This window comes from Stenella coeruleoalba, assembly GCF_951394435.1.
Source record: "Stenella coeruleoalba genome assembly, chromosome: 11".
Taxonomy (NCBI): Eukaryota; Metazoa; Chordata; class Mammalia; order Artiodactyla; family Delphinidae; genus Stenella; species Stenella coeruleoalba.
In genome coordinates this window covers 62,613,080-62,640,499 of record NC_137157.1, presented here as the reverse complement: position 1 = coordinate 62,640,499, position 27,420 = coordinate 62,613,080, and the positions used below count along the sequence as shown (strand labels likewise).

The following is a 27,420-nucleotide window of genomic DNA, read 5'->3' as shown; positions in this document are numbered from 1 at the left end:
TGGCTGCTTTTTCCAGGGCCCGTGTCTCGCTTTTTGTTCTTTGAGGGGTCTACGCACTTGCACGACGTAGAGTTCTGTGTTTCTGTACTTTGGCTGCTTTAACCTGCTGACTCAGAGCTTTCACAGTTTGACTCAAGAGCGATTAGGAGATTTGTCCTAGGTTCAAGTGTAGGCCAGTCACCAACCAGGTTCCTGGTGCTTTTGGGGTAAGTTCTGTGCAGGGAGGGTGTTCTAGAGGAGGCCGTGGGGTGTAGTGGAAAGAGCTTTAAATTCATCCTGGTTCCACCGCTTGAAGTTCAAGTCGCCTCACCTCACTAGAGCAGAATTTCTTCATGTAAATGAAGGGGTTGTACAAGGGCAGGTCTCCAAGTTCTCCAGCAGCTCTAGCCCTTATCATTCCTTCATTTAGAGCTGTGCCCTAAAGGTTTAGAGTACGTTGGGAGGCCTAGCACTTGACCATCCTGCCCGCACATTTTGCCCCAGGTACGTGTGGCTGTATGAGGGCCCTTTGAGAATGTCCTTTCCTTTTCCTTTGCCTGCGCCCCACGTGTAGTAAGGTTTCAAACCACAAGTTTTCTTAAGCTTTTCAGAATTCATGTAGGTCGATAAGCACTATATGGGGCTCTTGGTAGTAAACACCTGTATTTACACTTCCTAAAGCAGTTAACGAAGATTTCTAATCAATTTCCAACGGCAGATGATGGGTAGACCAATCAGTTGTTTTCTTATTCCCTCAGATACCCAGCCCAGACTAGGTATTTTGAATAGGTATCAAGCATCAAGACTCATATTCCCGTGCTGCCTGCCAGTTTTGTTAGAGACTTGTGGCAAATATATAGGATGGTACTGCAGAAAATGCATTCTATAACCTGTGGAGTTCCCCTAGTATATATCACTCCCCCCCCTTTTTTTTTTTTTTTTAAACAAGCCAATAAAGGCCGTTATTCTCTGCTAAGAAGCCGAACCGGAGTCAGAAATTTGCACCTAGATTTGAATCTTGACTCAGCCACTTGTCAGGCAAATTACTCCTTGTTCTCCTGGCCTCTTGAAAATAGAGCTAGTAGTACACCACAGTTGGCTTTTACCAGTTTGCAAGGCTGATTGCTATTTGGGGGGGGGGGGGGGGATTTTATGAGCTAGTTGTTAAGCATAACCACTATTAAAATCAAATTATAGGGCTTCCCTGGTGGCGCAGTGGTTGAGAGTCCGCCTGACGATGCAGAGGACCCGGGTTCGTGCCCCGGTCCGGGAGGATCCCACATGCCGCGGAGCGGCTGGGCCCGTGAGCCACGGCCGCTGAGCCTGCGCGTCCGGGGCCTGTGCTCCGCAGCGGGAGAGGCCGCAGCGGTGAGAGGCCCGCATACCGCAAAAAAAAAAAAAAAAAAAAACAAGTTATATAAATTAACAAATATGTTAAAAACAGGTAATAAATACTCAAAACGTCACTTTTTTTTTTTTTTTTTTTTGCGGTACGCGGGCTTCTCACTGCTGTGGCCTCTCCCGTTGCGGAGCGCAGGCTCAGCGGCCATGGCTTACGGGCCCAGCCGCTCCGGGGCATGTGGGATCCTCCCGGACCGGGGCACGAACCCATGTCCCCTACATCGGCAGGCGGACTCTCAACCACTGTGCCACTAGGGAAGCCCTCAAAACGTCACTTTTTTAAACTTCATTTTACTAATTACTCTTAAGGTTGTCTATGGTATCTGTAGGATGGAAATACTATATTATGCTGTATGTGTTTCTGTCCAACTTTGTTCATGTTTGTATGTTTGTCACATATGTAGCATGAAATTGGCTGCAATAGGAGTATTTACGCCATGGAAATTGGCAAATGCTACAAATCAGGGCTTGGCTTATTGTTTTGTTGATTTTCTAGACCAAGTGTTTGCAATTTTTTCTGTAAACAGCCAATTAGTAAATATTTAAGGCCTTCTAGTACATATGGTCTTTGTCACAACTGCTCAACTCTTACATTAAAAGTGGGCATGGCTATGTTCTAATAAAGCTGTATTTATAAAAACAGGCAGTAGGCTAGTGGAGAAAATATTAATAATGCAGAACTAAACAATGTATCACATCTGTGGCCTTGACGTTGTGAGTAGCACAAAAGGTTAAGAAAGTATTGTTCCAGTATTCAAAAACTGTCATCCAGTTCAGTAAAGAAGTTGCTTACGTCATTGACATATGAATGAAGTTCCAACAGTGAAGTTCACTGTTTTGCTTTTTTCTTACTACTTAATTAAACAAAAATATCAGTCAGCATCCATGTCCAAACTACAATGATGTGAGCATCTTTTTTGCTGAATCAAATCATAATCAAGATTTTTTACTTTTTAGGATTCATCGTTATACTATTACAGTTGGGTCTTACTGTAGAACATAATCAAGAATTTATTCATAGTCTGATTTTGTGAGATATTGTTGAAAAAAAATTAAAACTGATAGTAGATATTCAAGAAATAGCAAGTCACACTGAAGGTATAGGTAAACACCGAAAAGCACAGTTAGTATTTTTGTTTAAAATTCATACTAAAGACTCCATTAAAACACAAAGTCTGTTGTGTTTCTATACAGTAGCAATGAACTATCAGAAAGAGAAATGAAGAAAATAATCCCATTTACAACTGCATCAAAAAGAATAAAATACTTAGGAATAAATTTAATCAGGAAGGTGAAAAACCTATATATTGAAAACTATAAGACATTAATGAAAGAAATGGAAGAAGACACAGATAAATGGAAAGATAGTCCATGCTCATGGATTGGAAGAATCAATATTGTTAAAATGTCCATACAACCCAAAGCAATCTACAGATCAGTGCAATTCTTATCAAAATCCCAATGGCATTTTTCAAAGGAATAGAAATAATCCAAAATTTGAATGGAATCAAACAAAACAAAACAAACAAAAAACCTGAATAGCCAAAGCAATCTTGAGAAAGAAGAACAAAGCTGGAGGCATCACACTCCCTGACTTTGTATTATAAAGCTATTGTAATTAAAACAGTATGGCATTGGCCTAAAAACATACGCATAGATCAGTGGAACAGAATAGAAAGCCCAGAAATAAACCCATGCATATATGGTCAATTAACATATGACAAAGTTACCAAGAATATGTAATGGGGAAAGGATAGTCTCTTCAGTAAATGGTGTTGGGGAAGCTGTCTTACACCATAAACAAAAATTAACTCAAAGGGATTAAAGACTGGAATGTAAAACCTGAAACCATAAAACTACTAGAAGGAAAAATACAGGTAGTAAGCTCCTTGACATAGGTCTGGTGATGATTTTTTGAATCTGACACCAAAAGCAAAAATAAATAAGTGGGACTATATCATCCTAAAAAGCTTCTGCACAGCAAAGGAGACCATCAACAAAATGAAAAGGCAACCTACTGAACAGGAGATAATACATATCTGATAAGGAGGTAATATCCAAAGTCTATAAAGATACAACTCATACAACTCAATAGCAAAGAAAAAATCCAATTAAAAAGTGGTAGAAGATTTGAATAGACATTTTTCAATAGAAGACATACAGAAGGTAAACAGGTACATGAAAAGATGCTTAACAGCGTTAATCATCAGGGAAGTGCAAATCAAAACCACAGTGAGATATCAAAAGCTCACACCTGTCAGAATGTCTGTTATCAAAAAACAAGAAATAACAAGTATTGGTGAGGTTGTGGAGAAAAGGGAACCCTTGTACACTGCTGGTGGGAATGTAAATTGGTGCAGCCACTGTGGAAAACAGTATGAAGATTCCTCAAAAAATTAAAAATAGACACTGTATAGTACAGCAATTCTACTTCGGAGTATTTATCCAAAGAAAATGAAAACACTCAAAAAGACATATGCACCCCCATGTTTATTGCAGCATTATTTACAAAAACCAAGATACGGAAACAGCCTAGGTGTCTATCAATGGATGGATGGATAAAGAAAATGTGGTATATATACAATGGAATATTATGCACCCATGAGAAAGAATGACATCTTACCATTTGTGAAAAGATGGATTGAACTTGAGGGCATTATGCTAAGTGAAATAATACAGAAAAAGACAAATACTGTATGATCTCTCTTACATGTGGATCTTTAAGGGAAAAAAAATGAAAAAACAAGTTCATAGATATAGAGAGCAGATTAATGGTTGCCAGAGGTGGGAATAGGGGACAAATGGGTGAGGAGGGTCAAAAGGTTAAAAAAAAAAAAAGATGTAAACCAGGCATATATATGCATATTTATATATACACATATTTTTATATATACTAATGTATATGACATAGGTATATAATATATATAAAAACACAGATGCGTACCTTTTATTTCTAAAATAATGGAAACAAAATACCACTTTCTAAATCTTTTATGTGAAACCAAATATTAGCATATTCTTAGAAGTTTGCATTAAAAAAATTAATACCAAAAGCTAAGAATACCATCTGTGACTTATTTTTTCCCAGCTCTACATTTATAAGCAGGGTACAAAATATTGGTTTAGCTAATTACAATGTAATAAAAAAATTTTAATTAAAAAATAAAATGTATGCTATTTCTAAAATCATATTAAAATTATTTAAAAAAATTTTGTTAACGCCCAAGTAGTATTGTGAATTTTACTAACTTAAAATTATTTTTCAGATCCAGATCCCTAAAATGCCAAAGTAACAGAGTGACTTATTAAGTTTTTTAAATCTGATGAAGTTTAAAACAGACACAGAAAATGATAGGAGTGAAAATTGTAGGATACCTAAGCTAATGGAAAAAAATTTCAAAGTTGTTGAACAACTAGTCATTGAAGAAACACCATCATGGTTAGCAAAGGAGGTAGATAACCTTGTGCTTCCAGATTGTTGGAACGAAAAGACAAGTGTTTATGTTTTCAGAGCAGTACAAATTGCTTGAAATAAAAGAACATAAACTAATATATAAGGATTGTTTGATATTTCAGTGTTAGGGAGGGAGAGAAGAAAAGCATGTTCATATGTCCAAGGAATGGAGGGCATATGGAGTAACCCCAAATGGTACTAATAAAACTACTAGGCACACTTTTCTGAAAAAAAAAAATTAAGGAATATGATTTTTCCTAAAGACTACTAAAATTCACGATTTGTTAAAAGAATCAACTAATGACTCAATCTCCAATTTAATGTATAAACTAAATTAAAAAAATATTGATACTGTCATAGATGTTTTTAATACTCTTCACAGTTTAGTAAAACATAGTAGACCTTTATCTGATAGTGAGGGCAGCAATAAAGTTGAAAGAGGAGAATGGAATAGACACAGACAATTGTTTACATGCAACAAGAACAGCAGACCATATTGCAAAAGAAATTATATGAAGATATTTAAGAATATTATAGAAGAGAATGCCAAATAGGTACTATAATTGATCAGGCATCTACACGTTTGAAGAAAAGAGCCTAGTGATTTATCTGCAGTGCACAGTTGAATCAATTTCTGTATTGGTAATTGTATTTGTTGCTTGTGTCAGCCACAACAGAGTGTATTCCTAATACATTATTGTCTACTTTAAATGATTGTGGCCTTGATAATATTTGAAAGCAAACTTAATCGCATTTTGTTCTAATGGTGCTTGTACAATAGTGGAAAGGAAGTCTGGAATAGCTGCAAATTTGTTAGAAAATTTTCCTGAAGCCATTATTTGGCACTAAGTCATCAATTGCAATTCAGTATCTGAAATGGAAGTCAATTGTTTAAAAATATTCTGGATAAAATTTATTCTATTTATCACCAATCTAACAAAAATAAAGTTGATTGGAAACTGTAGCTAAAGAACTTGAAATTGAGATTATTAAAACTGGTCTATAACACCACATTGTAAATCAACTACAATTAAAAAAAAACCTGATCTAGTACTGAGATTGAGATGGGTGGCATGTAGTTTACAAACTGCCACTGCTGTATGTCAGGCATATACTTCATCATATATACATTTTTCTCATTCTTTTTATTCTGGTTTGGCAAAGAGATTAGCTAAGATTACTTTCTTACAAGACCTTGTTTGTTTTTTTTGAATTTTATTTTATTATTATTTTTTTATACAGCAGGTTCTTATTTGTTATCTATTTTATACATATTAGTGTATACATGTCAATCCCTATCTCCCAATTCATCACACCACCATCCCTACCACCCCACACTCTCCCCTCTTGGTGTCTGTACGTTTGCTCTCTACATCTGTCTCTATTTCTGCCTTGCAAACTGGTTCATCTGTACCATTTTTCTAGATTCCACATATATGCGTTAATATACGATATTTGTTTTTCTCTTTCTGACTTACTTCACTCTGTATGACAGTCTAGGTCCATCCACATCTCTACAAATGACCCACTTTTGTTCCTTTTTATGACTGAGTAATATTCCATTGTATATATGTGCCACATCTTCTTTATTCATTCATCTGTCGATGGGCATTTAGGTTGCTTCCATGATCTGGCTATTGTAAATTGGGGTGCATGTGTCTTTTTGAATTATGGTTTTCTCAGGGTATATGCCCAGTAGTGGGATTGTTGGGTCATATGGTGATTCTATATTTAGTTTTTTAAGGAACCTCCATACTGTTTTCCATAGTGGCTGTATCAATTTACATTACCACCAACACTGCAAGAGGGTTCCCTTTTCTGCACACTCTCTCCAGCATTTGTTGTTTGTAGATTTTCTGATGATGCCCATTCTAACTGGTGTGAGGTGATACCTCATTGTAGTTTTGATTTGGATTTCTCTAATAATTAGTGATGTTGAGCAGCTTTTCATGCACCTCTTGGGTATCTGTATGTCGTCTTTGGAGAAATGACAAAACCTTGTTTTTTAAAATTTATCTTTGGCTGCATTGGGTCTTCGTTGCTGTGTGTGGGCTTTCTCTAGTTGCGGCGAGCAGGGCTACTCTTCATTGCAGTGTGTGGACTTCTCATTGTGGTGGCTTTTGTTGCGGAGCACGGACTCTAGGTGCACAGGCTTCAGTAGTTGTGGCACGTGAGCTCAGTAGTTGTGGCTCGGGCTCTAGAGCGCAGGCTCAGTAGTTGTAGTGCATGGGCTTAGTTGCTCCGTGGCATGTGGGATCTTACCGGACCAGGGCTTGAACCTGTGTCCCCTGCATTGGCAGGCGGATTCTTAACCACTGCAGCACCAGGGAAGCCCAAGACCTTGTTTTAATGATTGATATTCTTTGAAATTTTTCATTACTTTCAATTGCATTGCAATGAAGATCAACTACTAGTCAGAAAGTTAAAAAAAATTAAGTGTGTCATAAAAGCTTTAGAAAATTTAAAATTGGTATTAGAAAGCATGAATCTCATGTCGGAGATTTAAGTCAGATAAGTTTAAAGACATTCCATTTATTTTTTTCAACTTTTTTTTTTTTTTTTTGACTGCACTTCATGGCCTGTGGGATCCTAGTTCCCCCACCAGGGATCGAACCCACACCCCCTGCTCTGGAAGCACAGAGCCTCAACCACTGTACCGCCAGGGAAGTCCCAAGACATTCCATTTAATAAAAATAAATTTGAAGTTCTGCCTAGAAATGTGTTACTAAAAAGTAATGAATTTATGTCTTTTATTAGAAACAAAGCATTTTGAATTATTTTGATTTATTAGAACCATCTCCTTGGCCTTGTGAGGAACTAACTTCACAGTGGATCGCTGGTAGGGGGAAATTGTATTATTTAAGTGAAATTTTAAACATGAACTTTTCAGGGATTTGTAGATAATAATGTAGAATTAAACAATGTTACACTCCCTGCAACTATTCAAAAAGCTAAAAAAAACCCCACTATTGCAGTCAATAGTGCTAAAGCTGAAAAAAGCTTCATTTTAATGAATTTGTACCAGGTGAGAAATGGTAGTTCAGTAGTAGGTCATGTATCAAATTTAATGACAAGAAATTTATTGGGAAAAGAGTTAGCAGATTGGGATCATCAAATGATGGTTATACCATGACCCTTTGCTTTTCTCCTGTGTTGGGTCCTTCGTTTCTTCACTCCTGATTTCTCAACATTTGCACCACTGACATTAATTATTTATTCTTTATTGTGAGGCACTATCCATATTCATATGTGTAACTAATTCATTTTTAAATGCTTTGAAGTATTCCATTGAAACATATACCACTGCTGGATATTTTCATTATTTCCATTTTTTCACTTTATAAACAGTGTTAAAAGGACATCCTTGTACTTATATGCTAGAATTGCTAGGTATATGCCTCCAGTTTATCCTTCCATCTGTAGTGTGAGATCTCATTTCTCTACATCCTTGCCAAAAGTTGGTATTAACAGACATAAATCTTTGCCAGTTTGATGGGTATGGAATGACAGTATCATTGGTTTAATTTGTACTTGTCTAATTGATAACAAGAATAAATATGTTTTTTCATGCTTATTGGCCATTTGAATTTCTTTGCTGTGAATTGCTTCTTCAAATCCTTTGTTCATTTTCCTCCTAGCTTATTTGCTGTGGTTATCTTTCTGTAGTTCCCCCGGCACTTCTGCATTGGTGTACGTATTTTCCATTGCATAAATACAATCTTTATCTTGTTTCCCTTAACTTCATTCAACTTCTTCTAAGTAAAAGTCATTCATTTTTTCATTCAATAAATGTTTATTGAGTGCCTATAATTGCTAGGTACAGTGCCAAGCACTGGGGAATTCACTGGAGAACAAGACAGTGATTCAGTGGGTTAGGGTTAGTTAATAAATTAATAGAATACTTTAGGTAAGTATGTGATTGGGAAAAATATAGGAGGCTGTTATAGCCCTTAGAAAGGTTGGGAACTCAAAAGTCTTCCTAGTGGAATTTATGTCTAAACTGAATGGTAAATAAGAATTAGCAAGGCAGAGGGTTGTGTGTGTTTGATTGGTTCACTGGAAGGATAGATAGATTGGATGGGATCAACTGGGGAGAACAAAGCATAGTTGGGATATGCTTTCTTTAGAAATGGGGAAATGTTCAATATAGCTTAACCCTAGAATACAGGAAGTAGTAGTCACATGAAACCAGAAAGGTAAGCAGGGCCCAGATTTTACAGGGCATTGGAAGACATGTTAAGGAGTTTGAACTCCACTGTAGGAGTACTGGGGAGCCATTAAACATTGTGCCTTAAAGTACAGATTACCTACATCAGAATCACGTACAAGTCGTATTAAAATTGCCCACTCCTATATGCTACCCCAAACCTATTGAACCAAAATCACTGGGGTAGGGATTTCCCTGCGGTCCAGTTGTTAGGACTCCGCGCTTCCACTGCAGTGGGCATGGGTTTGATCCCTGGTCAGGAAACTAAGATCCTGCATGCCGTGGGGCCCGGCCAAAGAAATAAAAATAATAAAAAGTTAAAATCACTAGGGTAAAGTTCCCAAATCTATGTTTGTTTGTTTGTTTTTTAACAACAATGCCAAGTAATTTCTTAGGCGTATTGAAGTTTGTACAGAGACCAGGGAGTGATATGATCAGATGCATATTTGGTTGCAACATGAAGAACAGTTTAGAAGGTGGCAAAACTGGAGGCTAGGAGACCCATTAGGTGACTGTTGGAATAATCTAGGTAAGAGAAGTTGATGACCTGAACTAGATTGGGATTGGAGTTGGAGAAAAGTAGATGAACGAGAGAGATGTGAATGTCATTATTTGGAAGATGAATTGTCAAGACTTGATGGTTTGCTTGGATATGGAGGTAACATGCAGCTGCGTGAATGCTGGTGCTATTTCCTGATCTGGAGAGAATGCAGGAAAACTAGCAAGCTCCTTATGGTAGTGGTGGAAGAGTAGAAAGGAGAAACCAGGTTCAACTGTGGGCCTGTTAATTTTAACGGAGGAACACAACATTGTAAAAGCAACTATACTCCAATAAAAATTAATTTAAAAAATTTAATGGGGGACTTAAAAGGAGAGATATCCAGTAGGCAACTAGAGGATAGTTCAATAGTCGCTAAGAGAAGTATCTGGCTGTAAGATACAGCTATAGCAGAGGCAGATTTGCTGTGAAACTGATGAAGTTACTCCAGGTCTCTTTTGCAAAGTCTCCTTTCAAGGCTCTGAGACAGGCGCTAAGAATTCTATATTTGAAGAGCTATATTAATTTTCTTAAGTTGTGTGAACTTAATTTCCCGATTGTGTAAGCTTTAGGCCTCAGAAAACCTTGGATCTGTTTCTGAGCTATATAGGTCAAAATTATCAGTGTACATGATGGTAACGAAGTACCCTGAGAAGACGAGATTGCCTTAGGAGAATGTATAGAGTAAAAAACAACAGAGATCTTAATATGTTACACATTGTTTTCCAGGAATAACTATTATTTTAAATTAGGTATAGAGAAAAATCAGGGGAAAAAAATCTTAAAAAACAATGTAAAAAAGTTTGTAGTCGTATGATACACTATGATTTAATTGAACTTAAAAGCTTTATATATTTAAAGTATTATATAAATTTGCCTTTTTGGGTAGGCCCATAAGGAATCATTTTGATAACTGTGAATGAAAAAATTAAACTCTCAAGAGTAGTTTTTTTCTAAATCTTAAAAGAAGGATGAAGATTTAAGTTAAATATTGTGGTTCTTATCTAAATACTTTTCGAATCACATAAATATCTACTATTTAATGTGTAATAGATCATATCTATATATATCACATATAATATTGGTTTGGCCAAAGAGTTTATTCAATTTTTTCCATAAGACGGCTCTAGTAGCACTTAGTTGTCTTTAACTTCATTCGAAACAATTTTGTTAGACTGTATTGTGACAGCTGTCATATCAGCGTGCATAAAAAAAAAAAATCAAAATTGGTGAATTTTTGTGGAGCTATTTTAACATTGAAGATGGAAGAAAAAAGCAATATTTTTGGCATATTATGCTTTATTATTTCAAGAAAGGTCAAAATGCAACTGAAATGCAAAAAAAAAAAATGTTTGTGCAGTGTATGGAGAAGGTACTGTGACTGATCGAACATGTCAAAAGTGGTTTGCAAAGTTCCGTGCTGGAGATTTCTCGCTGGATGATGCTCCACGGTCGGGTGGACCGAGTTTAAGTTTAAGTTGATAGCGATCAAATCGAGACATTAATTGAGAACAGTCAACTTTAAACCATGCGGGAGATAGCTGACATACTCAAAATATCCAAATCAAGCATTGAAAATCATTTGCACCAGCTTGGTTATCGCTTTGATGTTTGGGTTCCACATAAGTTAAGCGAAAAAAACCTTCTTGACCGTATTTCCTCATGCGATTCTCAACTGAAATGTAATGAAAATGTTCCGTTTTTAAAACAAATTGTGACGGGTGATGACAAGTGGATACTGTACAATAATGTGGAACGGAAGAGATCGTGGGGCAAGTGAAATGAACCACCACCAACCACACCAAAGGCCTGTCTTTATTCAAAGAAGGTGATGTGTATATGGTGGGATTGGAAGGGAGTCCTCTATTATGAGCTCCTTCTGGAAAACTGAACAATTAATTCCAACAAGAGCTGCTCCCAATTAGACCAACTGAAAACAGCCCTTGACGAAAAGCGTCTGGAATTAGTCAACAGAAAACACATAATCTTCCATCAGGATAACGCAAAACCGCATGTTTCTTTGATGACCAGGCAAAAACGGTTACAGCTTGGCTGGGAAGTTCTGATTCATCCACCGTATTCACCAGACATTGCACCTTTGGAATTCCATTTATTTCGGTCTTTACACAATTCTCTTAATGGAAAAAATTTCAATTCCATGGAAGACTGTAAAAGAGAGTTCTTTGCTCAAAAAGATTAAAAGTTTTGGGAAGATGGAGTTATGAAGTTGCCTGAAAAATGGCAGAAGGTAGTGGAACAAAAGGGTGAATACGTTGTTCAACAAAGTTCTTGGTGAGGAACTTCCCTGGTGGTCCAGTGGTTAAGGCTCTGTGCTTCCACTGTAGGGCGGCTGGGTTCAATCCCTGGTCGCGGAACTAGATCCTGCATGCATGCCACAACTAAGAGTTTGCATGCCCAACTAAAGATCCTGCATGCCGCAACTAAAAGATCCCAGGTGCTGCAACTAAGACCCGGTGCAGCCTAAATAAATATTTTAAAAAATAATAAAGTTCTTGGTGAAAATGAAAAATGTGCCTTTCATTTTTACTTGAAAACTGAAGGCACTTTTTTGCCAACCCAATATATAGATAAGTGTATCATTTACTCTTTGCCTCAAAAAAAATCTATTCTAGTTCAATCAATGGCCTTCTCATCTTCATTCTTAAAAATTGTCAAGGAAAGGAAATCTTTATAAATTTATTTATTTAATTTATTTTTGGTTGCATTGGGTCTTTGTTGCTGCGTGCAGGCTTTCTCTAGTTGTGCAGAGCAGGGGCTACTCTTCGTTGAGGTGCGTGTGCTTCTCATTGAGGTGGCTTCTCTTCTTGTGGAGCACGGGCTCTAGGTGCGCGGGCTTCAGTAGTTGTGGCATGTGGGCTCAGTAGTTGTGGCTCGCGGGCTCTAGAACGCAGGCTCAGTAGTTGTGACGCACGGGCTTAGTTGCTCCGTGGCATGGGGGATCTTCCCGGACCAGGGATCGAACCCATGTCCCCTGCATTGGCAGGCGGATTTTTAACCACTGTGCCACCAGGGAAGTCCCAGGAAAGGAAATCTTCAATAATGTCCCATGATCAGAAATCCCTTATGTCTAATCTAAATCTCTGATTCTCATGCAGGAAGAGGACCATTTTTTAAAAATCAGCTTTATTGGGCTTCCCTGGTGGCGCAGTGGTTGAGAGTCCGCCTGCCGATACAGAGGACACGGGTTCGTGCCCCGGTCCAGGAGGATCCCACATGCCGTGGAGCGGCTAGGCCCGTGAGCCATGGCCGCTGAGCCTGCGCGACCGGAGCCTGTGCTCCGCAACGGGAGAGGCCACAACAGTGAGAGGCCCGCGAACCGCCCCCCCACAAAAAAAAATCAGCTTCATTGAGGTATGTTTTACATACATTAAAATTCATCAATTTTAAGTGTACATTTCATTGTGTTTTTGACAAATGTGTACAGCAGTGCAACCACCATGACAATCCAGATATATAATATTTCTGTCACCCTCAAATGTTCCCTGTGCCCCTTTGCCATCAGTCTCCCCCACAATCTCTCACCCCTGCCCCCGGCAACCACTAATCTGTTTTCTGTCATTGCAATTTTGACTTCACCAGAATTTCATATAAATGTCTATAGTCTTTTGTGTCCATCTCTGGCTTCTTTCACTTAACACAATGCTTTTGAGATTATCCATGTTGTATCAGTAGTTCATTCCTTTTTAATGCTAAGTAGTATATTCCATTGTATGGATATATCACAATTTATTGATTCACCAGTTGATGGACATTTCAGTTGTTTCTAGTTGGGGCTATTATGAAGAAAGCTGCTATGAATGTTTACATACCAGTTATATACCAGTTCATATTGACATCTGTTTTCATTTCTCTTGGGCAAATACTCAGGAGTAGGATTGCTTAGGAGTGAGTTGCATTGCAATGTGCATTTAACTTTTTAAAAAACTGCCAGACTTTTCCAAAGTGAATGTAATATTTTGCATTCCCACCAGCAATGTGTTAGTTCTAGTTGCTCCCCATTCTCTGCTGCACTTAGTATTGTTAGTCTTTTTAATTATAGTGATTCTAGTGGGTGTAGTGATAGCTCGTGGTTAATTTGCATTTCCCTAATAACTAATGATGTGAATCTTTTCATGTGCTTATTTGCATTTCATATATCTTTGTTGATGGAGTATCTGTTCAAATCTTTTGCCCATTTATTAATTGGATTATTTGTCTTATTGAGTTGTAAAAATTATTATATATTCTGGATACAAGTCTTTTATCAGATACATGCTTTGAAAGTATTTTCTCCCAGTCTGTGGCTTATTTCTTTTTCTTTTTTTAAAAATTAATTAATTTATTTATTTTTGGCTGCGTTAGGTCTTCGTTGCTGCCCGCGGGCTTTCTCTAGTTGTGGTGAGCAGGAGCCACTCTTCATTGTAGTGCGTGGGCTTCTCATTGTGGTCGTTTCTCTTGTTGTGGAGCACGGGCTCTAGGCACGTGGGCTTAGTAGTTGTGGCTCGCAGGCTCTAGAGCACAGGCTCAGTAGTTGTGGTGCACGGGCTTAGTTGCTCCGCGGTATGTGGGATCTTCCCAGACCAGAGCATGAACCTGTGTCCCCTGCACTGGCAGGTGGATTCTTAACCACTGTGCCATCAGGGAAGTCCACTGTGGCTTATTTCTTAATTTTTCTTAAGTGTCTTTCAAAAAGCAGAAGATTTTTTTTCTTTTTGGCTTTTCTTTTTACTTGTCATACCTTTTATTTTTTAATTGAAATATTGTTGATTTACAATATTATATAAGTTGCAGGTGTACAACATAATGATTCATGATTTTTAAAGGTTATACTCCATTTATAGTTATTATAAAATATTGGCTATATTCCCTGTGCTGTACAATATATCCTTGTAGCTTATTTATTTTATACACAGTAGTTTTTAGCTCTTAATCCCCTACCCCTATCCTTCCCCTCTCCGCTTCCCTCTTCCCACTGGTAACCACTAGTTTGTTCTCTCTGAGTCTGTTTCTTTTTTGTTATATTCACTAGTTTGTTTTATTTTTTAGATTCCACATATAAGTGGTAACATAAAGTATTTGTCTTTCTCTGTCTGACTTATTTCACTAAGCATAGTAACTTCCAAGTCCATACATGTTGTTGCAAATCGCGAAATTTCATTCTTTGTTATGGCTGAGTAGTATTCCATTATATGTATATGTGTGTGCATATATATATATATACACACACACACCACATCTTCTTTATCTTTTCATCTGTTAACGAACACTTAGGTTGCTTCCATATCCTGGTTATTGTAAAGCTGCTATGAATGTTGGGGTGCATGTATCTTTTCAAATTAGTGTTTTTGTTTTCTTTGGATGTATACGCAGAAGTGGAATTGCTAGATAATGTGGTAGTTCTATTTTTGGTTTTTTGAGGCACCTCCATACTGTTTTTCACAGTGGCTATACCAATTTACATTCCCACCAACAGTGCAAGAGGGTTCCCTTTTCTCTACATCCTGACCAACATTTGTTATTTGTGGTCTTTTTAATAATAGCCATTCTGACAGGTGTGAGGTTATATCTCATTGTGGCTTTGATTTGCATTTCTCTGATGATTAGTGATGTTGAGCATCATTTCATGTGCTATTGTTCATCTGTATGTCTTCTTTGGAAAAATGTGTATTCAGGCCTCCTGCCCATTTTTGGATCAAGTTGTTTTTTTTTTTTGATGTTGAATTGTATAAGCTGTTACGTATTTTGGGCATTATCCCCTTATCAGTCATATCATTTACAAATATTTTCTCCCATTCAGTAGGTTGTCTTTTCGTTTTGCTGATGGTTTCCTTTGCTGTGCAAAAGCTTTTAAATTTAATTAGGTCCCATTTGTTTATTTTTGCTCTTGTTTCCTTTGCCTTAGGAGATAGAGCCAAAAAAATGTTGCTGTGATTTATGCCAAAGCCTGTTCTGCCTATGTTTTCTTCCAGAAGTTTTATAATTCCTGGTCTTACGTTTAGGTCTTTCATCCATTTTGAATTTATTTTTGTATATGGTTTGAGAAAATGTTCTAATTTCATTCTTTTACTTGTACCTGTCCAGTTTTTCCAGCATCACCTATTGAAGAGACTGTCTTTTTTCCATTGTATATTCCCAGACAAAAAGAAATAAAAGGAATCCAAACTGGAAAGAAAGAAATAAAACTGTCACTGTTTGCAGATAACATGATACTATACATAGAAAATCCTAAAGACACCACCAAAAAACTACTAGAGTTCACCAATGAATTTGGTAAAGTTGCAGAATACAAAATTAATATACAGAAATCTGTTGCATTTCTATGCAGTAACAACGAACTATCAGAAGGAGAAATTAAGGAAACAATTCCATTTACAATTGCATCAAAAAGAATAAAATAGCTAGAATAAACCTACCTAACGAGGTAAAAGACCTGGACTAAGAAAACTATAAGACACTGATGAAAGAAATTGCATATGACACAAACAGATAGAAAGATATACTGTGTTCATGGATTGGAAGAATTAATATTGTTAAAACGACCATATTACTTGAGGCAATCTACAGATTCACCGCAATCCCTGTCAAAATACCAATGGCATTTTTCACAGAACTAGAAAAAATAATTTAAAAATTTGTATAGAAACAGAAAAGACCTGAAAAAGTCAAAACAATCTTGACAGACAAGCACAGAGCTGGAGGTATCACGGTCTCTGACTTCAGACTATACTACAAAAAGCAGAAGTTTTAAGTTTTGATGAAGTACAGTTTATCAGCTTTTTTCTTTTATGGCTTTGTGCTTTTTGAATTCTATCTAAGAAATCTTTGTCTAATCCAAGGTCACAAAGATTTTTGTCTATGTTTTGTAGTTTTAGAAATTTTGTAGTTTCATCTCTTACCTATTCTTTTATGATTCATTTCAAGTTAATTTTTTTGTATATGGTGTGAGGTAAGGGTGAAGGTTTTTCCACATGGATATCTAGATGTTCCAGCACCATTTGTTGAAAAGGTTATCCTTTCCCCCATTCAATTACTTTGGCCCCTTGGTTGAAAATTAAATGAATATATTTGTGTTGGTCTATTTTTGGACATTCTATTATATTCCATTTAACTGTATGTCTATGATAATCTTTTAGTAATGAAAATAATTTATTTTACTTTGGTGGAAAGTATTCTCAAGTTATTCTTAGATATTATGAGAAAGGGCTGAATCCTATACATGTGAAAAATTTTCATTCTCCTCAAACACCTATTACTCTAACTGGAAATGTATATGTGTACTAAAGGATTTTCCCATAAGTACTTCCTAGGATAGTAAGTTATTGTAGGGAATATACATTTTTTTATGTAATAGACGTAATTAGGCATTTTTTGTTTGCTTATAGCTTCATTTTCTCAGAATGTAAAAAAGAGGGTAAAGTAAACTCTTGTCATGTGGAAATCTTTAAAATAACCAAAACTATGTTCTGTTAAGAAAAAAATGAAAAAAATATTGAAAAGTTCAAAGAATAAAGCAGAATAAACCTGTTCTTTGGGAATAATAGCAACATAAATACTACAAATCAAGGAAGGGGATTTCCTGACTTCTGCTTCCAAGCAGTTCCAATAAATGAAGGAGGAAGTTATTTTCCTTTTTAAAAAAACTTATTGTTGGCAGGATTAGTGTACTTCCTTTCACTCTTTTAGGACTTTAAATACATATACACTAATGTTACTGAACTTCATAAACCTTTGGGATTTTTGTCAGATTCTTAGTTTGCAGAGTCTTAAATTGTTTCAGTAAAAAGTCACTTTGTTAAAAAAAAAAGTCACTCTGTTGTGGAAAAGTCCAGAGTCAGGGAGATGATGCATTACCAAGAGGAACGGAAACACTCAAACATTAACAATTGACTTGGAGGGTCCCTTGCTCTGGTGAAATAAGCATAGGCTTTGGAACCAGAATACATTTGCATTTAATCTCTTTGACTTCTTAACATGAGTTGGGGGTGGGGGCAAGTTTCCTAACTTCTTTAAGTCTCAGCTTCATCATTGGCAATAATAATACTTGGTTGACATTGTTGTCATGAGGATTAAATTAAATGACCTAGTACTCTGCTTAGCATATACTACACATTCAGTAAATATCAAATCCCTGTCCCTCTTCTCCCAGTCCTTCCTCATATAGGTTGAGAAGTTTTCTGGAGGTAAATTGTATACCCCACATCAGAAGCTGATCTGTTTGTTCTTCCTTATTTTTTTGGTAACAGACTGACAGAAGTTTGAAAATTACTGGGGAACAGGAGAACAGATGAGCTCAGGGATCAGACTCTAGGATAAGAAACTAGTTCAGCAGGAAGTTTGCACTGTCAGCCCCTTAAGGATCATATGCTCAAGGTGTCTAATCCCATCTCACATGTTTAATACCTCAAATGTCACTTGATGGTAGAAGACTCTCTAGGGAATTCTGTGAGAACAGTACCCAGCTGTAGTGGAAAGCTGACCTGAGAGCACCTTTTAGTCTTTCTCTATCCTTCTTTGTCCTAATGTAATTTAATTATGTCCTCTCTTGCTTCAGCTTTTAAATTCAAAGACACTTATTATTAGAGTTTGTTACCTTAAATTACCAGATTCTGGCCCTCGTCATCTCCTCCCACCTTGATCCTATGAAAGAGACAGTGGCACTGCCTAATTTAAGTTGCTTTTGGTTCCTCTTCCCTGCTTCCCCACACACCTGCCCTTTCACAATTAATTTCATTTCTAAAGGCAGGAAAAAACTTTTCAAAATGCCCCAGCTACTTATTGTGAAGACCTCCATATCCCTATAGCAAACAACAGATCCTCAATTATGTGTGCAGATATCTTAATGTACTTTTTTGGGGATATTGCAGAAAAATTATCAATTTTTATTTTGAGAATATCTGCCAAAACTCAAAACACTCCCAATCAGTTAGACTGATTACACTAACTTACTGTTATGTCTGTATCACTATTCCAATTCTAATGAAGAACAAAATGAAGATTAGACTTTCTATATTGTTTACTCACTGTATTAGACCTTGAGAATATGAAAAGTACAAGATTTGGACTTCATACTTAAGTCACAGGGAAGGCAAGCTAAGATTAGAATTCAAAGGCCCTGGGCTTCCCTGGTGGCGCAGTGGTTGAGAGTCCGCCTGCCGGTGCAGGGGACACGGGTTCGTGCCCTGGTCCGGGAAGATCCCACATGCCGCGGAGCGGCTGGGCCCGTGAGCCATGGCCGCTGAGCCTGCTCATCCGGAGCCTGTGCTCTGCAGTGGGAGAGGCCACAACAGTGAGAAGCCCGCGTACCGCAAAAAAACAAACAACAACAAAAAAACAAAAACAAAAAAAGAATTCAAAGGCCCTAATTCTGTTTTCTGGCATGTACAGAAATTCTATTGTATAGTGCATTGGATTTATCTCAAGCATAAAAATACGCAGAGCTCTTCCTCTGATTCTATATATAAGATATATTCACATATATGTACATATATTTAACTTAGACTATAACACCTATCAAATAATATTTCACACTAATTGATTGACTTCCAAAAGCTCATTCTTTTCTCTGCTCCTTTTATTCATGCATAGATTTGAGCCTGCTCAGATATATATACAAACTTTTTTACACTTTCTGTTACAATATCACTCAGATGTAGCAACATCATGAGTAAGAAAAACACTCAGTCATTAAACACTCTTTTCTGGAAAGAGTTCTTGTTAGAAGAAATAAGTAAAGGTCTTTATGTTTAAGCTATTGCTACATGGATATTCTGGTACGTGCTGCTGAAAGCACCATTGAAGAAATTCAGTCTGTAGTTAAAGCATCTGACCTAGATAGGTGTTCTTCCAGATTTTCAAAAACTAGATCATTTAAATCTTACGTAAACATTTCAAGAAATAGAAAAAGTAGAAATACTCTCCAACTCTTTCCATAAGACCATGATAGCCTTGATACCAAAACAAGGAAAGAAAAAGGCCAATCTTATAAAAATTCTAAATAAATTATTAGTAAATTGAATCTAGCAGTGAGGATCATTTCCAACATTAAAATGTTACAAGAATTCTCTCTAAAACCAGGAACAAGATAAAGATATCTACTATATACCACTTCTAATGAGTAGTTTATAGAAAGTCCTAGACAGTCCTTAGTCCCATAAGTCAAGGAAAAGAAATAAGAGATAGGAGTAAATCTAACAAAATATATATTAGATACGGAGAAATTTTAAATTTTATTGAAAACATTAGAGAAGCTATAAATGAATAGAGAAATATCCCATGTTCATGTGTAGGAGGACTCAATGTCAAAAAGATACTCATTTTGGGGACTTCCCTGGTGGTCCAGTGGGTAAGAACCCATGCTCCCAATGCAGGGGACCCGGGTTCCATCCCTGGTCAGGGAACTAGATCCTGCATGCATGCCGCAAGTAAGAAGCCCGCATGCCACAACTAAAGATCCCGAATGCAGCAACGAAGATCCCGAGTGCTGCAACGAAGACCCGGGGCAGCCAGAAATAAATATTTTTTTAAAAGATACTCATTTTTCAAAATTTATCTATAAATTCAATGCAATCCAATCAAAATCCTAACAGTATTTTTCTAGGAACTTGACCAACTGATTCTAAAAGTTATAGTAGTTAATACACAATATGGTATTATTGGTGCTAAGATTGGTAAATCAATGAAACAGAATATAGGGCCTAATAACAGATTCCTACCTATAAGGATTAATTTGATATATGATTAAAGATGACATTTCAGATCACTGGCTGATGAGGTGGTCAATAAAGAGTGTTGGGATAATTGACTATTCATATGGAAAAATAGGAAATACTGTCCTATTCACATCAAAATAAATTCCAGGTTCAGTAAAGTTCTAATATAAACAGCACTACAAAGCAGAGAATGGAAGGATGTGGAGCTGAGAGACAGTAACTCAATAACTGGTACGTACATCCCACCTGGTAACAATTGGAACCAGTACATTCCATCTCTCACCTAGATCATGGCATGCACAACTTCATTAGCCAGTTTCCCTATGTCTTGTCTTCTGTCTTGTCCTCCCCAGTCCATTCTCTATACCAATAGAGTATGTGCTCTAAAATGAAAATTTTATTGTTACTCCCCAGCTTAAATTCCATTCATGGCTTCTCATTATCCTCAGTATAAAATCTAAAACCCTCAACATGTCCTGAAGCCTGCTTATATCTTTTTTTTTTTTTTTTTGCCTGCTTGTATCTTTAGCTTCATCTCTTAGTTCTCTACCTTCACTCTCACTTCCCTGCAGGGTAGGTCCCAGCTCTTCTGATCTTTAGTTCTTTAAGTACAATACTCTGTCTGGCCTCTGGATCTTCTCATGACATTCTCTTGAACTTGGAATACTTTTTCTTTCCCTATTTCGCTTGATTAAATCTTCTTTCTCCTTCAGTCCCATCCTAGGAGTCATTCCTCAGGAAAACTTCCTCTGACACACCAAATTTAGATTAAGCATCCCTTCTAAAATATCCCTTATTAACCTGTAAATTTTCTCATTATTATTGCATTTATCAAACCGTATGGTAAATGCTTATTTGTTCCCTTACTACTTTCTTCCAATTCATGAAAGCAGGGATTATTTACCTAATTGATCAGCAGTGCTCAGCACATTGGTGTATAGGCATTCAAATACTTATTAAATGAATGATCTCAAATATAATTTCCTCATTCTTTTTCTTGTGCCCTTACCTGTCCATAATATGGCTTTGAAGCATATACATTTTGATTATTATATTTATCAAAAAATGTTATTTCTAGGGAATTCCCTAGAGGTCCAGTGGTTTGGACTGTGCATTTCCACTACGGGGGCACAGTTTCAATCCCTGGTCTGGAACTAAGATCCCGCATGCTGCAGAGAGTGCGGCCAAAAAACAAACAAACAAAAAATGTTATTTCTAGTAATGTTTTCATGATAGCTGAATCCACTAACACATGGGTCAGCAAACTATTTCTATAAAGGGCCAGTTAGTAAATATGTTAGACTCTGTAGGCCACATACAGTCTCTGTTACTTCTCCTCCTTCCTCTTTTTCTTTTACCTTTAAAATTCTTTAAACATGTAAAAACTATTTTAGCTTGTGAACTATACAAAATAGGCCGTGGGCCAGATTTGGATCACACGTTACAGGTTGCCAACCCTTGCATTAAAACATACAATTTGAGTTCTGTAGATTTTGTTAAAATTAACTCAGCCAATTGTCATTCATTGTTTATTGTAACCTGATGATTTAGATTGAATATTACTGTTGCCACTTTAGAAATTGGAAATTGAAGCAAAGAGAGATTAGATGACTTACCTAAGATCATACTCTCTGTGTAGTAGACCTCAAACATGTTATTCTCTTGTATCATATGTGTCTTAAATTGGTCCTAAAAATATTCTACCTTTGTAAATAAACTGGGAAAAGTGGAGTAAAAGGAACTAAAAGTTTTAGTTATTGTAATGGTCAGAAATATTATTAACATTTTCTAGATCCTAACATTGAAGGAACACCCTAGAACTTGGTCCATTGGATAAGAGGATGTTGAGGAATATTGTATGATTAAAGCATGCCGAAATAAATACGTAATGATGCCTTCCCAAGGAGTGAGAAAAGGTCAGCAATCTCCTCCAGGCCATAACCTTATGGGAACTGACCTCATCTAGAAGGCAAACTATTTATCCCAATCATTTAAATGTGATGGAAGTTCGTGATAATTGAATTCTGGCAGTTGGTTCTAAATAGTGATCTACAGATTTTTTACCCTAAAAGAAGTCCCAGATGGGTTCAATTTATTTCCTTTCATTGGGAGATTATTTTCATTAGATTTATTAGAGAAGTATAGAATTGTGCTTTAGGGTTGCTTGATTGATTTTGCTTTTTAAGTATGAGTGCCAGGATCTTTAGTAAACCAGAGTTTTTAAGTAGAAGATGAATTAGAACTATGAACTCCAATTAGCTCGTTTACCTAGCAGAATTGGAAGCCAGGGCTTTTGTTTCAGCACTCTTGTAATTATAGATTAGTACTTAAAAGACTGACCATATTTCTTTATCTTGATTTCTGTTAGGTTACTCATTTGTTGAACAGCTAAACTAGATAGAAAAGAAAGGGAGAAAAGAGATGGTCCTTCAATAACTTCTCTGTTGGCACAGTGGACAAGACTCAGCACTCCCAATGCAGTGGGCCCTGGTTTGATCCCTGGTCAGGGAGCTAGATCCCACATGCCTGCCACAAATAAGAAGCCTGTGAGCTTCACCTTCACAACCAAATAAATAAATAAAGATACTGAAAAAAAAAAAAGATATGGTCCTTCATAAGTAGCTTTTTTTTTGTGGGTGGTACGCGGGCCTCTCACTGCTGCGGCCTCTCCCGTTGCAGGGGCACAGGCTCCGGACGCGCAGGCCCAGAGGCCACGGCTCACGGGCCCAGCCGCTCTGCGGCACGTGGGATCCTCCCGGACCGGGGCACGAAGCCGCGCCCCCCGCATCGGCAGGTGGACTCTCAACCACTGCGCCACCAGCATAAGTAGCTTTTATCCTAGTTGGAGGTACTGGAGATAATCACAACTTGTATATTTATACTTATCTTCTCATTTTGTCCTCTGCTTGAGGCTCTAGATCAAGGCAAAGCCCTTTAAACTCACACAGGACCAGGTCCAAAATCTTAAATTGCACTATCCTTAAAAGGTATTTGTCTTCCAAATAAGTCAGATAGTGGAGCTTCCCATTAGTGAGTCATGCTGACCAAACATAGTTTCTGTGCTTTTCTTGCCATAACCTTTTAATCTTCCCTTTCTTTCTTTCCTATGCCTTTTGAATGACTACTGTGAATGCATGACTCAAAACAAGTTCTTGCGCACAGTATTTTCATGATTTAAGACATTTCCGTGATCTAGGCATTGACAGCAGACTATATATTCAAAGAACAATTTTTTATTTTAGTAGAAAAACAAGTTTTTACTTTTGGTACACCATCTGTGGTGGTTTTAAAACATAATTCACAATTTCTTTGATATTCCTCCCTTCAAAATGTAGGGCCCCTCCCCTGAATAAGGATAGTACTTAGGGACTTGCTTCTAATGAATAGAATGTGACAGAAATGACAGTGTGGTATTTTTGAGACTAGGTCATAAAATGGCATTGTGGCTTCATCCTTCCTGTCTCTCTTGGGTCATTGGTTCTGGGAGAAGCCAGCTACCATGTCCTGAGGATACCCATGAGGCTCTGTGGAGAGATCCATATGACTTCAGCCAACAACTACTGAGTGAACCAATTTGAAAGCAGGTCCTCCAGCCCTAGTCAGGCCTTCAGATGACTGCAGCCCCAGGCAACATCTTGACTGCAACCTCATGAGAGACCTTGATCCAGAACCAGCTGGCTAAACTGCTTCTGAACTCCTGACCCACAAAAATTGTGAGATAGCATATGTGTGTTGTTTTAAGCCACTAAATCTTGGAGGTACTTTGTTATTCAGCGATAGAGAACTGAGATGCCATCATGTAATATTTTGTAGTAAAAATTTTGATAAACCTTTTATCTGTCTTATAGATAAGCCAACCAACATTGCTTTTAGTTCTCCTAAATTCTTACTTTTTTGTTATTACTTCTTTGGACTTTCTTGGACTGAGAGATAGGCATTAAAGTCGTTATTAGCATTATTAGCATTTTTCTGTCTATTTCTCCAAATTTCTCCTGTAGTTGCTACTTTACAAAAATTGTTGCTGTATTATTTGTTGCATAGATATTTGTAACTATTATATCTTCATAGTGAATTGTAGCGTTTAGCACTATGAAGTGTCCTTCTTTTTCTCATTTGATGCTTTTTTGCTTGAATGTTACCTTGTCTGGTATTAAGGTTATAACCCTTGCTTTTTAAAATTTGCCTTTACCCAGTACATCTTTGTTTATTCTTTTATAAATTTATTTATTTATTTTTGGCTGTGTTGGGTCTTCGTTGCTGCGCACGGGTTTTCTCTGGTTGTGGTGAGCAGGGGCTACTCTTCATTGCGGTGCGCAGACTTCTTACTGCAGTGGCTTCTCTTGTTGTAGAGCACGGGCTCTAGGCTCACGGGCTTCAGTAGTTGCAGCACTTGGGCTCAGTAGTTGTGGATTGCGGGATCTAGAGCACAGGCTCAGTAGTTGTGGAGCACAGTCTTAGTTGCTCCATGGCATGTGGGATCCTCCCCAACCAGGGCTCGAACCCATGTCCCCTGCATTGGCAGGCGGATTCTTAACCACTTCACCACCAGGGAAGTCCGTCTTTGTTCATTCTTTTAGGCTCTCTTATATCAGCCCAAAATTAGGTTCTATTTTGTGAGTCAATCTGAAAATCTTTTTCTTCTTATAAGTGATTTAAGCCCATATATATGTGTGTGTAAGCCCATATGTATATATGTGTGTGTACACACACACACACACACACACACACACACACACAAAACTGCTATGTTTGATCTCAATTATGTCATCTTTATAAATACAAAACAATTTATGGTTTTCCAGAAAACTGTGTTCGGTTTTCTTTGCTCTTTCCTTTATTTGTATGTTCTTCTCTTGATATTTAGGAAAATTTGTATTTTTTGTTCTAATGATTTCCTTTATACCAGTACTCATATAATACCTTGGTCCTCTTTTTCTTTACACATTGACTATTAGTCTCCTGCCTGGAGCAATAATGAACGAACTTGAAACCACCTTCTCTTTCCTGTGTGCCCTCCACCATCCAATTTTAGTTAATAATGTTACTTTTCTTAATGTTTATTTTTGTCCTCCTAAATATGTTATGGTTTATAATATTCAGTAGTTGGCTTTAAATGACATCCTTTAACTCCCACTTTAAAATTTTTAGACAATCAGTGAGATTATTCTACTCTTTTCTCTCTCCGCCATCTCTCTTTTTTTTTAGTTATGACTATATTGTCAGAGCATATAAAATTTATATACTATTCTTATTCCCACCTTTGTTTTAGTCTTAGATATATAGCTAAATATATAATCTCTTTGTTTCACCATTCTTATTTCCATCCTCTGTGTCCTAAATGATACATTTATTCCTAGTTGCTCTTTTTTGTTGTTTTAGGTTGCATTTCCTGGGACACAGACTAGACTCTGAGACAGAGATTTGTATACATGAAGTTTACTGGAGAGTACCTTTGGGATCAACACTTGTGACAATGTTAAGGAAGGAGTATTGGACAGTAGGAGGAGCTGAGCTGCAATTAATGGTATGCTGGTGAAGGTTTAACAACCAGTTCTCAAGGTGAGTGGGAAGGCGGGGGCGGGAAGCTCTGATTTGCAGCATTTCCAGCATGTAAATACTTCCATCATGGCCAATTTTAAGCTACCAACATGAGTCACTGAACATGGATCTGCATAGTAGCACCCATACAGATACAATAGATATAACAGGAGCATAGATAATAGTAAATGTAGTAAAATAATTAGGAAGTAATGAGTATTCATTACCTTGGTTTTGAATATAATTTATTTAATTTTGTTTTATATAATTTGTTTTAGTAATGGCTATGGTTAACAACCTGCTTGCAAAATTCCTTAAAATGTTAATTGGCTCTCACAAGCCAGTAAGAGCCAGCTCCAGCACATCACTGACCATGACCAGTCACAACAAAGGTCTTAGCCCATATCATGAAGAGCTTTGAAGTTGGAATGGCCCTTCAGCATGTTCCTCCTTGAGGCAAGGGCCTGTTCATCTTGTCATTGGAGACAGGTGGACCCTGGGGAGAGGGTTAGACCTTGGGTGAGGGAGTTTTCTTTGGCTAAAGGAAGTACTCAGAGAAGGATTCAGCTTCCAACATTCCAGCAACTTGGGGTATTATGGTGTCAGTCCTAAAGTGGGTATCTGGGGAGCACACCACAGGATCCGCTACACTTGTGTCTTGTAGTTTAATCTTGGTTTCTGTTTTGGGACAGCATTTTTTTCTGGTATACTTTCATCTGTCAAAACTTGTGACTTGTTTCTGTTTTTTGTTTTTTTCTTACAGTAGTTTCGTCTGGATACTGATTTTTTTTTGGTTACTGTTATTCATGTTTGAATATGTTGGATTTTTCTAGGTCAGCTTTTACAGATGGATCTTTTGGAGAGAATGGAGAGGGGTTTGAGTGCCTTTCCTGGTTTTTCAGCTCAAGTGCTCCCTCTTCTGTTGCTATAGTGAAGAGCAGTTTTCTTAATGATAATGTGTGCGGGGCGTGGAGGGGGGTGTTGGTGTTTTTTTGTTTTGTTTTGTTTTTGTAATCAGACTTCTGACTCTCCTATTCTTTTTTAAAGTGCACTACTTATTACCACTAACTACTTTTCTTTCTTCCAATTACCCCGGGCTGCTGTCTCCGAAGAGCATGACTTTCTTTCCAAAGTGCCTCTTTATCCTTAAAGCGGCACTTCTCAAGACTGCCACCTTTGTTCCTATGAATTTTTCGAGCCCTATGTTTTGACTTCTCTTGCCAGTGCTGCTCTGCCAATTTTCAGACCACATCTCAGCTATTCCCACTAAGGTTTGGGTGATTTCCTCCTGGACATGAATCGTTGATGTTACTGGGTTCTACCAACACTAAGACCCTCCATGTTCCCTTACTCTTTCAAACAGATTCTGTGACCACAGATACACTTGTGGAGATTTCAGATGGTCCCTACTGTATTTTTCCCAACCTGCATGTAAACTGGAGATTGTAGGATTTTTCTTTCTTTCTTTCTGTATTTAGTATCAGTTGTGGGAATTTTTTTTTATATATGATTACTTCTCCAATTTGTTTCACTTTATTTATTTATTTTGATAATCTTTGTCAATTATTACTTGATATAAAATGGGATACTGAAT

The 27,420-nt window shown here is 37.2% G+C and overlaps 1 long non-coding RNA gene across 1 annotated transcript; it reads left to right on the top strand.

Moving 5' to 3' along the window:
- The first annotated feature begins 57 nt into the window (after nucleotides 1-57).
- LOC307194373 lies at nucleotides 58-25,901 on the top strand. Its single transcript, XR_013830557.1, has 3 exons — nucleotides 58-206; nucleotides 12,696-12,951; nucleotides 25,668-25,901. It is a non-coding gene; the product is annotated as an uncharacterized lncRNA (long non-coding RNA).
- Nucleotides 25,902-27,420: the final 1,519 nt, after the last annotated feature.